A 14,933-nucleotide genomic window follows, 5' to 3' on the forward strand; every position below is an offset into this window, starting at 1 on the left:
CAGAGCTGAGCTCCAAGGTAGGATTAAGCTGATACAACCACCCAGGTTAAGAGTATACAGGAGTTAGCAGGTCGTACAACAAAGCCAGGTGTGAAGGCAGCAGGAAACTGAGAAGGATAATGCATGTCTTTGTTCTGGGACAATACAGGGTGGAAGAACGGAGAGGCCAAGAGAGAAGTCCAGAAGCAAGGACAGGACAGATGTGGAAGAAGATAGAAACTAGGGTGGGATTGGGAGTAGGAATAGTAAGATAAACCAGATGAATCCAAGTACTATGGAGAATGAACTTTCCCTCCAGAGACTCAAAGGAGACTTAAAGACATAATCTGGACTTGGTGGAAGTAAAATGGGCCAGGCAGAAGCTGATCTAGAGTCAAGGCAAAGACTATATCCCTGAATGGTCAGTGCCTGCCCCAGCATTGGGGTTGGACATTCCCCTTCCACAAGTTCCCCTTATGACCAAGAGTCTTGCTAACATTAGAAGAATCACAATCACAGATTCCCTGTCTCCTCCTGTCCATGACTCAAAATTAGCCACTGTTCTCCTATATGTCACTATGCCCCCCAGGAGAAAATGGGTCCAAATCCTGCCTTCCTCTTCCTTAGCCCAGTGGAAAGGCTTTGGGATCCAGGGAGAACAATCAAAGGAGACCCACAAAAGCAACTCTAGACTTGGACACTAGGGCCCCGGGTGAGTAGAGTGATGAGGAACTATCCCTGATGTAGCCCATCTGCAGAAATGCCCTCCTCCAATGAAGGCAGCCAAGTTGGGCATGTGTCAACATCTCAAGTCCCATTCCATCCGGGACGACATGCGGTAGATTCTGAGCAAACAACTCGGGGTTCTGGATTGCAGTAGAAGAACCCTGAAGGTGGAGACCCTGAGCTTCTCCTTAATCGTAATTTTGTGTGGATTTAGCCTCAGCTGACATCCACAAAGACTAGCTCTCCTATAGGAGTGGAAACAGTTCATAGATTCTTCTTTCTTTCTTTTGAGTTAGATCTTTTAAAATTTTTTAAATTTGTTCTAATTAATTATACAAAACAATAGAGTGCATTTTGACACACTGTACACAAATGGAGCACAACTTCTCATTCCTCTGGCTGAACAGGGTGCAGAGTCACACTGGTAGCATAATCATACATGTATACAGGGTAATCATGTCCCTCTCATTCCACCAATCTTCCCATCCCCACACCTCCTCCCCTCCTCTTATTCCCCTCTGCACAACCCAAAGTTCCCTCATTCTTCCCTCCCGCTCCCCGCACTGTGGATCAGCATTGGCTTATCAGAGAAATTCTGACTTTGGTTTTTTTTTTTTTAGGATTGACTTATTTCATTTAGCATGATATTCTCTAGTTTCATCCATTTACCTGCAAATGCCATAATTTCATTCTCCTTTAATGCTGAATAATATTCCACTGTTGTGTATATGTACCACATTTTCTTTATCCATCTTTTAAAGGGCATCTAGGTTGGGTGCATAGTTTAGCTATTGTGAATTGAGCTGCTATAAACCTTGATGTGGCTGCACCACTGTAGTATGTGGACTTTAAGTCCTTTGGAATTGAAGCTTAGTTTGTTTTTGCATCATGCAGGAAGAGGAGGTCTCAATGACACCTGCCCCAATGTGCCCATAGAGAGTCCCTTGATAGTAGGATAATTTATAAGGAAATATCCCTACTTCAATTTTTCTTTACCCTATATTGAGGTAGTAGTTAATGCATTGTAGTAACTGCCATGATATTAACAGGGAATCATTTGTCACATTCTCTGTAAATATCTGACACGAGTACTTGAAGACACTAAGAAATGGCACTTTCCAAAGTGGAGGTGGGGATGGATCGGGCAAGAGGATGACCATTTGTGGCCCGAAGAGAAAGCACAGCATTCTTAAATTCAATTATGCAGAAGGAGATTGATAGTTCTTTTTACTGAATGTTTTTCCACCCCAAAGAGAATATTTACATCTATGATATTTCTTCCTCAAGATGCATTCCATTTCTGGCTAATTGAGTCAGATTACAAATCAAATCTGTTTAATGTAAACAGAAACCCAGTTAGGCTTCACCCTTTCCACCTGAGTCACTCCGATAATTAAGTTCCTGATTTATCAGCCTCTCTCTCCCTCCCCTTCTTACTCTCATATGTTTCCTCCGGTCGTCCATGGTCCATCCCCCTCACACCAGCTCTGTGGTGGTGAAACTCCATGACATCATACATTATTAGATGCTCCCATCAGGGGATCAACACCTCAAAGGCCACATTTGCTCTTTTAACTTATCTGCTTCACAGCCGGTGCAGCAACGCACAATGAGAAATGCTTTTTTCAACAAATGAGAGACTCTGCATCATGTTGTGGAATATGAATTAATTTTAGGAATGCCTTTTCCAGTGTACAAAGCATCTTCCCATATTGTCTCATTGATCATTACATTAAAATATCCCTGGCTTGAGGCTGGGACTCCGCAGTAGTGCACTTGCCTGGCATGTGTGAGGCACTGGGTTTGATTCTCAGCATCCCATATAAATAAATTAAATAAAGATCTATCAACAACTAAAAATATATATATTTAAAAAGATCACTGTGGGTTTAGATCTGTTATTATCACTGAAGTTCATAACAGGTTAAAGGGACCCATTCAAGGCTACAGAGGTAGTAAGTGGTAATCTGACAAATATAGATAAGATAGTCTCTGCACTCAAGTTGTCAGTTTTTTTCCCTTTCAACTATGTCACAAAAAATGATGAAATGATGCTATCCTTAATCATAAATTTTAAAAGTATTGTATTTTTAAAAATATATATTTATTTATTTATTTTTAAGTTGTAAATGGACCCAATACCTTTATTTATTTATTTATTTGTTTGTTTGTTTGTTTGTTTGTTTGTTTATTTATATGTGGCACTGAGGACTGAACCCAGTACCTCACACACGCTAGGCAAGTGCTCTCCCACTGGGCTACAACCCCAGCCCCCCAAATATTTGATTTTCATAGGCAATAATCTGGACCTAAAAGATGGGTGAAGAACTGGTGGGGTCATCTTCAGTGTTAAAGGGTTCCGATGATTTTATTTCAATGTACACAATGATTAGAGGATGAGGAAAGGTAAGACACGGGAGTCTGTCCCTGAAGCTCCATTCCCCTGGCACCTCTTGGCCCATGCTGTGTTGTAAGCACTGCATGTTGGACACGAGGCCATATGTGCAGACCGCAAAGCAAAAATGCCTACGACACATGTTGCTTTCACCAGAATAATGCTTCCACAGCACACCTCTATTCACATCCATTCAGTGGCCTTGCCTTCCTGTTGTCTGCCCAAGGTAAAACAAACCCCATGGCTAGCACCCAGGAACTCCACTTTAAGACTTATCTATCACCACCCCATTTCATGGGATTTTAGGCATTATTTATTCAACCATCCCCTAACAATGATGAGTTTGCCCTCTTCCTGGATTTTCTAGACCTTTACCACTACATTATTTTCTTTCAGGGCTCAAATGCTACTTTGGGTAGAACATTTCCATTTACCCTCACAAAGAAACAATTTCTTCTTTTTTAGAACATCCATGACTTTCCATCTACATTGATTTTGTTGCATGATCGCTTTTTATCCATTACTACTCTAGGTAGATCATTTTCCTTACTCCACCTGTAGGATGGTTGTGATAGATTTGGATCCAATGGGGTTTGCATTGCTCATTGTAAGCACCAAGCATCATGCCTTACACATTTGGTCTGTGCCAGCTGGTTAATGGCCCCCAAATATGTCCATGTCCTAATCCTCTGCACATATGACTTTACACAGCAGCAGGGATTTTGTAGGTGTAATTGAATGTCTTGAGATGAGATCACCATAGATTATCTGCATGGGCCTGGTGTAATGGAACTCTTTGTAAGAGCAGACATGAGTCAGAGGAAGGGACCACAAGCCAAGGAATGGGTACAGCACCAGAAGAAGGAAAAGAGAAGCAGACTCTCCCTTTAGAAGGAAGCTGCCCTGCCAATACCCTTACCTTAGCCCAGTGAAACCAACCCTGAACTTAACAACCTCCAGAACCATCAAAGAAAAAATTTGTGTTGCTTTAAACCCCTGAGTGTGTGGTAATTAGCAATAGTAACAACAAGAAATGAATACGGTTCTTGGAAAAAAAAAAGTGTGTTGAATGAAAAATAAATGGATGACTATGAATAATTGAAAGAAAGAATGAATGAACTCAGAAGGTTCTGAAATGAATCTCTGCTTTACAATGTTTCCTTGCTTCCTAAGTCTCACCGCAGTGCAAGGTATTTCCAGAGAAAAATATTCTTGAATATTTTTCTGGAGGTCTGATTAAAAGGCAGATGCTTTAATCATCTCATTCTTCCTCTCCCAGTTCCTGGTAACTTTATTCTACTTTCTGTCTCTGACTTTTCTTGTTCTATCTAGGTAACTCATAATGAGATAATCATGCTGTATTTGACCATTTGTATCTGGCTTATTTTACTTAATGTAATGTTTTTAGGATTCAAGCATGCTATAACAGAATCAGAGTTTCATTCTTTACCATTTCTTGATTGTTAATAGTAATTGCAAATATGTGGGGTTCTGAAAGAAGACGATGCTTATCCCCCCAAACCAGATGTCCCACTATTCTAGAAGGCTCAGGGCCTGAAGAATAGAGGAGAAGACAGGACTCAGCAGACATGGAGGATTTAAAGGACCTGGTACATAGGGCCTCTCAGAGGCACAGGACGAAGATCTTGGTTACAGAGAGAGTGGCCCAGTGCTGTCTCCTGATCCTTGACCCAGTGCACACCTTGACCTGGGAAGGTGAAGAGTGGCAGGATGCGGAAGGACCAGAGTCATCAAAATCACACCTCAACACTCTGGTAATCTTCTTTGACCTGTCAGAACTCCTTCCCCAGCCTCAAAAAAAAAAAAAACAAAAAACAAAAAAACTTCTGTTTCTAGGGGTAAATTCTCATTATTTTCAGGAACCAAAGCTCCTGAATAACATACTTGACTTTGACATACCATAGTGATTTAAAACTACTTTTCAAATCCAGTACCAAAATGCACAAAATAATAATTCAAAAGGGTTAACGTGTGACTTCCCCACTATCTCTTGTATACAGAGAAAGGTTAAATTAATTGGAATGGTCACTGCGCCACAAGATCAATTACTACTTAAGGTTACTCTTAAACTTAACTGTCAAACTCTTCATATCCCCTAAAATACAATCTGAACTGTGGTCTTTTGCAAATTAAACCATCTCTTTTGTTAAAGCGTGCGAGCACACACACGTACACATATATCTCTTCATGGGCTGTTAACTGAGAGCCGATCATCTCCCTCATTTTCTCAAATAGCATATATCATTCACATGGAGCCAGAGCGTAATTTGAATGAAATAGAATGAGATTTTCCTTAGCTTCAAATGAATTGGAGTGGAAGATGATAATGCTTTCTATTTTTTCTTGTCCAACAAGCCCAGCTCTTAGCTCCAAAAAAAGAAGAAAAAAAAATCTCCACAGTGTTTCAGATTTAAATACATTATATTTAACGTAGTTTCTAAATTTTAACTACTTCTGATTCTTTTAACTGCTTAGAAAGACATACGGAGGTTTTAAGATCTTCCAATTGAACTGAAGTCAAGCCTACAGATGCCAGCAAGAACGGTGTTGATGGACCTATTTAGAAAGGATCTCTGAGCCCTTTGGGTCTCCACGGGGGACATGCATCTTTGTGCATAACTAAGAAAATTTAAAAATTAAAATTCCAAACAAACAAAATGACTTTAATTAAACATCTTCTAAGAAAAAGAAAGACAAAAAATTCTTAGGTAAAATTTCCAAGTAAACCATCCTTTACATTTGAATATAATTTTACACTGAACTAGAATAGTACTTTACTTACTACCAGGATCTATTTTTGCCAGCACTAAGAAGTGCTTTGGGGAAAAATAAACAAGGACATTCTAAATTAAGTTGCATAAATAATTTTCACATTTTCTACTTGAGCGTCTATCTATGTGCATATTTCATTGTCTGCCATATTCTCTATGAAGGGGCAGCCAACTGTTTTATTCCGTATGCCTGTTCAGATACTGCTGCGTGGTTTAAATTGCATCTACTGTTTTTGTAACTCACTAATGTTTGCTTCTATGCCTCTTGTATTTCTTCATCTCACAGATTTTGTTCAGTTCTACAATTCCTATATCATCCTTGGCCGTAAGTTGATAATGGTTGTCTTATTCTCATTAAGAACGTTACCCCATATTTTATCTGTACTAGTAAAATATAGAAGGTCTCCTCATAGCCTAGTATTTCTTTAGGCTGCTGATTGGTGTAGCAAAAAAAAAATGACAACACAGATATATGTGAAGCAAACGGAAATGATCCTTCCTTTAGATCACCGGTTCAGGGACGGAGCCATAAGAACAAAGAAGTGGTAATACTCTGTGACAATCGATTTTACTAGCTGTCCTAGAATTACCTATTTTAAATAAAGATTATATATTAGGCAGAAGGTTTCAGCTCTGATGAAGCCCACAGGAAAAGTTCCATTTTCTCTTATCCTTTCCTGAATGCTTTTACAAGAGACCTTTGATGCCCATGTTTTGGTTAAAACACATGTTTGGCAGCCATCTGCACAAAGCACCAAACATGAACTTCAAGGGCAAGAGAGCCGCATTTGGAAGATAACTCATGTGCACACTATAAATATTTCAGAGCAGATTGTGTCTCTGTAGATTCTGAGGGAGTTGTGAAGCTCCAACACCCTGCCAGGAAGTAGTTTTGAGACCTTGACCTTCACTTTTCTGGAGTCTTAGCGCCTGTCTTTTTGCCTTTCTGTCTTCTTATTTATTTGTTAAATGCAATGGATAATCTTCTCAGTCTACCAAGTTTGAGATATTTTGGGATATTTTGAGTTACCAGAAACACGACATTTGTTCACTCAACAAATATTTATTGAGCAAATACCTTGTTCCTGGTGCTATGCCAAGTACTGGGCAATATAAATGTAGCCACGACAGATGTTGTCTCTGCTCTTATAGATACCACATAAAAGTGTTGCTACTAATATTATTAGAACTATGACTTAATATCTACTACTTCCTTTTACTACTATAATATTGGCAAATGCTTATAAGAAATTGCTATTATTTGTGTTACTAATGACGATCTTTTCAACATGATAGTATTTGGGTGCATCTTCATTATTGTTAAATGATTTCTTTCACTTTTCAAAACATCTGTTGATAATTCTGTAGACAATGATACAATCGTCATCAATTTCTATAATTAGAGTTTTTACTTTTAATTTGATTCACACTGCACATCTCAGCCCAACATGTCAGGACCAACAAGAACTATCCACATACACAAAAAATAGGATAATCTTAAAAGAAACTATGTATCAGATCTCCACGCATGTGTTCAGTTTCTATTTTTAATGCTTTTATGAAAAGTGTTTTACATGGAAAATAATGAAGTCTTTGGAATTAGAATTTTCTTAAGCATCTGGTATATGCTAGACATTGGACATCCATCATCTGATTGAGATACCCTGGTGCTCCATGACAGTAATTACTATACCCACTTTGGAGATGAAGGGTGAGAGGTTGTGTCTTTTCAGATTCAGTCAATTGCAACCTAAAGCCAATGCTCCTTCCACCGTACCCAATTCTGTTCTGTCTGTTTAGCTACCACAAGAAAAAAATTTTAATGTCACTCAGTTCATATGTGATTGATCAATAGGAATCTGATGTCAGTTTAATTGATGGCTCCTTGGTAAACAGGTGAATTTTCCAGCTTGACAAAAAGACCAGGAGCTGGCTTTGTCTCCATGAAATCAAAGGCTTATCAATGTATGGAGACCTTTACTGAAATTAAACAGAAATGCCTTCTATGAGAAGTGACTGGCATGGTGGCTTCAAGAACAGGGATAGTCTCCAGTCTGTCAGTTGTTCTGTGACGTTAGCTGCATAAGAACCACCTCAGAAACTTGTTAAAACACAGATGTCTGGGGTCCTGCTCTTTACCAACTCCCACTCCCAAGAGGGTTTCCAATTCAGTGGTTCTGCAATATCACCTGAACATTTATGTTCCTGACAAATTTCTGCATGGTGTTTGAAACCAGCACATTATGTTGAACTATCTGGGGAAGTTGTCAATGAAGACAAGGAAGTTAAAAGACATATTTTTTTTCCTATTTCAACAAAAATTGATGTAAAGGGTGACCTCCAAATCAAATGTACATATATATTTACATGCATACACATATGTTCACACATTATATATGTAAATAATGTAATATATTTCATAAATATATAAATGTATATACATATATAAATATATACATACCTGCATACACACACACTTTATATTGATGAAAGTGGTCTCTATTGGAAAAAAAATGACTTCAAAGACTTTTACTCTGAGGAAGAAAACATGAGCCCAGGGGTAGAAGGCTACAGAGATGTTTGAACTGAATATTGGTATGTGCTCCGGTGGAGACTGAACTGTGCTAGTATTTCAATTGAGGTTACTATTATTTTTGTTACTTTTGGATTTCCAAATTCTATAGGTTTTGGATGGCCCACCATAGGCTTCCTTTCCCAAAAAGCTTGTAATTTTTTTTCACATATGTTTTTGCAGACCAGAGGTTTTCCAGGAATATAGATATGGTATTAGAGCCAAAATGCTATACAAAGAAATTCTTATCAAATGTAGTGATAATGACCCCAAAAGTAGAAAATCAAGATGACCTGGAAGATTTACGGAAAATGGATGAAATAAAGATGTGTGGGCCTAATAAAAACTCCTTGCAAAGTTGTGTCAAATCTCTTTTCTGAATGTGTCTGAACATTATGGCTAGTGGAAGAGCTACCAGTCCTCAATGTTAAAGTTCCTGAAATCAAACAGTCTTAAGTGAGAGAATTCTTTCAGGCACTTTACTAATAAAATAAAGCCCTCCATCTTTCCTTAAATTAAACAAGCTTGTCTTTGATCAGATGAAACACAGAGTTCACCTTACCAAGTTCTTCCCGTTGGGGCTCTCTATTTGAATTCTGGTAGTGTCAATCCGCTGGTTTTCTTTTGGGGTCGGGGACCCTATTCATTCCCCATGGAAACTACAATCAGTTGGACGCCTTCCTGAGAGGTTATAAAGTGGGAGGTGAGAATGTGCAGAGGTACTGCAACATAAGGTGAGAGCTTGCACAAAGGGGTATACCTAAGCACATGATGTTTGGGGGTCCCGTCTCCTGTGTTGAGTCCATTCCTTCCCTGGAGGAATTGCAGTCAAAATGCTTCAGTGGTTTGTATTGTAACCTTAAATTAGCTAGTTGTACAGTTTTATTCTTGAAACACAATGTAAGAGAATGCTCATGTTCTAATCCCAAGTAAGTTCATAGTGGCTGATGTGGCTAAATCAGACAATGAGGAAATTGAATGAAAACTTGCTGAAATGTGCTTCTCAAATGAGCTCAAGTGGGTGAATTCAAGGCAGAAATCTGGTGAACTGGCATCTGCAAAGTCAGAATCATAGATAATGAAGCAAGGCTTCTTTTTTTTTTGTAGGTTTTGTTGTTGTTGTTGTTGAACACTGATCTCTATTTTAAAAAGACTACAGTCACATCTACTGTGATGTATAACTAAACAGAACAAATAAAAATTTAAAAAAGAAAAGAAGACCACAGTCCTGGGTTGAAGGGGAAGTTATCATAGGTTTGGACAAAAGGAATAAGTAGATGATGTTCTGAATTAATTAAAATGTTCACTTTCACAAAATATTCTGGCATCTTTGGTGATGACAACCTAAGCTCATCAGCAGGATGTAACTATGAGACAAATATCTGAATTAACAGCTTACCTTTAGAAACCCAAGGTTATGTGATAGCTACAAATGTAGAAAGTTCTCCAACTGCTAGGATAGTGTGAAGGTACCAAAATACCTAAGATAAGTTATTTAGCTCCATTAGTTGTTTTTTTCAGGATTGTTAAGCAAAGTTTCATGATGCAGGAACATAAAACAGAACAATTTTAAAGTCATTTTCTGACTCCTTATCCATAAGCACCATTTAACGTTACTTCTCATTAACATGCACATCACTGAAAAATCTTAAACCTCTGTGCACAGGCATTTTTTCAAGAAGTGGTTCCTAGACATAGATGTGCATTGGAATCACCTGGAGAAGTTATTAAAACATAAGTTTCTGGCCCTCATCTCACAGTTTTTCAGTCAAAAAGGCAGGGCTAAAGTGTTAATATTTGCATATCTATTAACTTGCCAGGTGATGATGAAGCTGTAGGTTCAGACTCTAAAAAGAGACCTTAGAAAGAGACTGGTGATAAGGTAGCAAAATCCTCAACTAGGAGTTGTGGGACCTAAAATTCTTTCTATTCATTTTTAATGTCAAACCACGTGTTTTTAATTTTGTTTTGTGTGTGTGTGGGGGGGATGTGTCTTTTTTGTTTATTTGGGACCAAGGATTAAACTCAGGGGTGCTTAATCACTGAGCCACATAGCCCCAGCCCTTTTTATATATTATTTGAGAAAGGGTCTTACTAAATTGCTTAGGGCCTTGCTAAATTGCTGAGGCTGACTTTGAACTCACAATCTCCTGCATCAGCCTCTCTAGCCACTGGTATTATAGGCATGCACCACCATATCTGGGTAAAAGCTTGCCTTAATGGCTTCTTAACTAGTAAATGGAGAATTCTGCCCCATAGTGCTGATTAATGGTACTTTACCAACTCTCCCTGAAACTCTTACGGACTAATGTATTTTCTAACTGAAGGCTTGAAGAAAACAGGAACATAAGTTTTATGATCAATCCATTATTTCATAATCAGTGAACATTCAGTTTCCAAATCAATAGACCGTATCTTGGAAAGACGCTGACTGTCCGGTTAGGGCCAACTCCTAATCCACGCTCCATCACTCAAACCCTCCCAGATTCTCAGATGACTACACAGTCTCTCCATGACCTTTTCATCTGATTTAGTCTGAGCTGCATGGATTCAAGACTATTTGGTCTGGGGATTTTAAGGAACTGGGAAGGCTCATTGATTATTTTCCTTTGGATTATGCCACATATGTTAAAAGTCACTAAGCAATGACATCTGAAAAAAATCTCATTTGCCAGAGGAAAGGAAAATGAACATTTGGATCTTATATTTCAGACCAGAAATGGAAGAACAGAATGCAAGTGGGTGGGCTCACATGAAAGTCATTATTAACTGTGTTGTGATATTAATTTGTTATGTATTTCCTCCTCCTTCCTGGACATGGCTAGGATAGTGTGAAGGCACTAAAATACCTAAGATAAGTTATTTAGCTCCATTAGTTGTTTCATTCAGGATTGTTAAGCAAAGTTTCATGATGCAGGAACATAAAAGAGAACAATTTTAAAGTCATTTTCTGACCCCTTATCCATAAGCACCATTTAACGTTACTTCTTATTAACCTGTACATCACTGAAAAATCTACTGCCTCACACAGAAAACTCCACAGCGAACCAATGGTTTTACCTGGAGAATACAGACAATTTCCATATGCAGAGCCATGTGGGCATCCTTCTAGTAAACCAGTTTGGAGTATCATTTTCTCTTTGGCATTTTTACCCTCTCACAAACAATGAGGAATGACCAGCTTGCATTTGTGGATGGGGATATTAGAGAAGCATTTGCAAGTGTCCAGCCATTGCTGGGCTAACTCTTTGCATTTTTTTCTTTAGGTATCATTTTCTGGAACAGACAAGCATTTATTTAGGTTTTAAATCGACAAAAAACAAAGTCTTTTGATCAACAGGAAAAAAAAAACCCATCAAGTTTGCAGATAGATTAAGAAAAATATTTTTCTAGAGTTGTAATTACAATTTCAAACCCTACATAAAAGTTCCCTTTTATTTCTGCAAAGTTATTTCATCTCATATTTGGAAAAGGAGCCTCTAAATATTATATAATATGGTGCACTTAGAAGATGACATGAACAAAATATAACAAACCAGAACGCATTTATGAGGACTATCAAAGCACAAGCTGAAACACTTTTCCCTTAAATAACCTTTCTGCTAAGAAAAGAAACCATTAAGGCTAATATTACGAATATAGATTTTCAATAAAGTAGAACCAATTAGCTCTCCATTTTAAATAACACCATCTGTATTAGATGGAAATTGCTTATAACAATAATACAATGAAATTCTGTGTCGCCCAAAAGTTTTCGTACACTTCACAATTTCAATGATCTCTTTAAACACGATGAAAAGCTGTTTTCTGGGTGTGATGATGATATTGTGTAATTATCCTGTTAAATGTCATGTAATTCAGGAAGAAAGAAATAATACTACCTTCTATTTGAACAGTACTTTACAGGTTTTTTAAAAAACAATTTTATGGAGATACAATTCATATACCTTAAAATTCACTCAATCATGTATAATTCAATCATTTTTAGTATATTCATAGATATATACAACCATTGCCACACTTAGTTTTATAACATCTTTATCTCCCCCAAAATAAGTCTAATTTTTAGTTTTTGCCCCTCTTTCTACCTGCCAAACTCCTTAGCCCTAGTCAATCACTTATCTATTAAAACTTCCCTAGTCTGAACATTCACACGAATGGAATGATAATATGAGGTCTTTGTAACTGTCTTCTTTTACACAATGTTTTCAAAGTTCATTCATGTTGTAGTATGTATCAGCCTGACTCCTTTATATTGCCAAATAATATTCCATTATATGACTATATCAAGTTTTATTTACCCATTTCTCTGCTGACAAGCATTTGGGTTGTTTTTTTCCTTAGAATATTAATAAATAATGCGGCTATGAACATTCGTGCACAAGTTTCATGTGGACCTATATTTCCATTTCTCTTGGATGTACACCTAGGAATAGAAGTGCTGGGTCATCAGCTATCCCATTCCTCAGTTTATACCCGAAGGACTTAAAATAAGCATACTGAGCGACGCAGCCACATCGATGTTTATACAGTTCAATTCACAACAGCTAAACTATGGAACCAATCTAGATGCACTTTAACAGATTAATATATGCAGAAAATAGGGTATAGACACAAAATGGAATATTATTCAGCCTTAAAGAAGAATGAAATCATGGCATTTGCAGGTATATGGATGGTTGGAGAATATCATGTTAACTAAAAAAAAGCCAATCCCCAAACACTAAAGGCCAAATGTTTTCTCTGATATGCCCATGCTGATCCATAATGGGGCGGGGAGAGGTAGGGAAAAATAGAGGAACTTTGGATTGAGCAGAGGGGAGGGGAGGGTGTGTGCGGGTGAGAAGGATGGTGGAATGAGACAGACATTATTATTCTATGTACATGTGCGATTGCATGAACGGTATAACTCTGCATGGTAGACAGAGAAATGAGAAGCTGTGCTCCATATGTGTCTAGTGAGTTTAAATGCATTCTGCTGTCATGTATAACTAATTAGAACAAATAAAACAATTTTTAAAAAAATAAGTGCTGAGTCATATGATAACTCCATGTTTAATTGTCTGGGGATCTGCAAGTCTGTTGTCAAAAGTGTCTACAACATTTTACATTCCTTTGCACAGGTTATGAATGCTCTGATTTATTCACATTCACCCAAAACTTGTTATTTTCTGATATTCTCTTCTAGCCATCTTAGTGCATATGAAATGGTATCTCATTGTAGTTTTGATTTGCATTTCCCTCTTGAATAATGATGTCAAACATCGTTTTGTGTGCTTATTGGTCATTTGTATATCTTTCTTGGGGAAATGTACATTCTGATCCTTTACCCATTTTTAATTGAGTTGTCTTTTAATTATTGAATATAAGAGTTGCTTAAAAATCACAGAGAACAATCCCTATGAGACATATGGTAAAGGTTTTCTCCCATTTGGTAACTGTTTCATTTTCTTGCTGGTATCCATTGAAACAAAAAAGTTTTTAACTAATGAAATTCAATTTATTTTTTTTCTTTTGTTACTCCTATCAAAGAATCTTTTGCCAAGTCGAAGATCATGTAGATTTTTCTCTATTTTCTTCTGTAAGTTTTATAGGTTTAGCTCTTACCTTGAGGTCTCTGACCCACTTTGATTGAATTTTTGAGTATGGAGTGAGATAAAGATACAATTCCATTCTTTTGCACTTGGCCCTCCTATTGTCCAGCACTATTTGTTGAGAAGACTTGAGAAAGATCCCAACTGAATATTCTTGGCACCCTGTGAAAAATCAGTTGACCATAGATGTATGGGTTCATTTCTCCCCTCTCTCAATTACATGCCATTGATCCATTTGTCTATCCCTGGGCTGGACCACAGTCTTGACTGCCTTTGCTTTCTGGGAAGTCTGAGTCCTCTTACCTTGTCCTTCTTTTTTCAGAATTGTTTTGGATATTCTGAGTCTCTTACAATTCTATATCATTTTACAATCAGCTCATTAACTTCTACCAAGAAATCAGCTGGGTTTCTGATATGGATTGTGTTGAATCTGCAGATCAGTTTAGGGAGTTTTGCCATCTTAACAACATTAAATCTTTTTTTTTCCATGAATATGTGATGGTTTATCCATATATTTAGATCATGTTTAACTTCTTTCAACAATATTTTGTTGTTTTCAGAGTTTAGGTTTTACACTGTGTTTATTTACTTCCAATTATTTTTATTGTTATTGTAAAAACAATTGTCATCTTTTACTTTTTAGGGTGTTCATTCAAGTGTATAGAACTACGAAGGATCTTTTTGTATATTGCTCTTCTATCTGTAACCTTGGTGAATTCACATATTAGCTCAAGTCATTCTGGTGTATTTCTTAGAATTTTTCCTTTCCAATATGACTGTGCTTTTATTAAATCCATGAATCTCCTCCCGGTTACCTTGCACCATAATATCCATTGTTTTTGAGAGCATCCTTATGCTTGAATTTCTCCACACTC

This window comes from Ictidomys tridecemlineatus, chromosome 13, assembly GCF_052094955.1.
Source record: "Ictidomys tridecemlineatus isolate mIctTri1 chromosome 13, mIctTri1.hap1, whole genome shotgun sequence".
NCBI classification, from domain to species: domain Eukaryota; kingdom Metazoa; phylum Chordata; class Mammalia; order Rodentia; family Sciuridae; genus Ictidomys; species Ictidomys tridecemlineatus.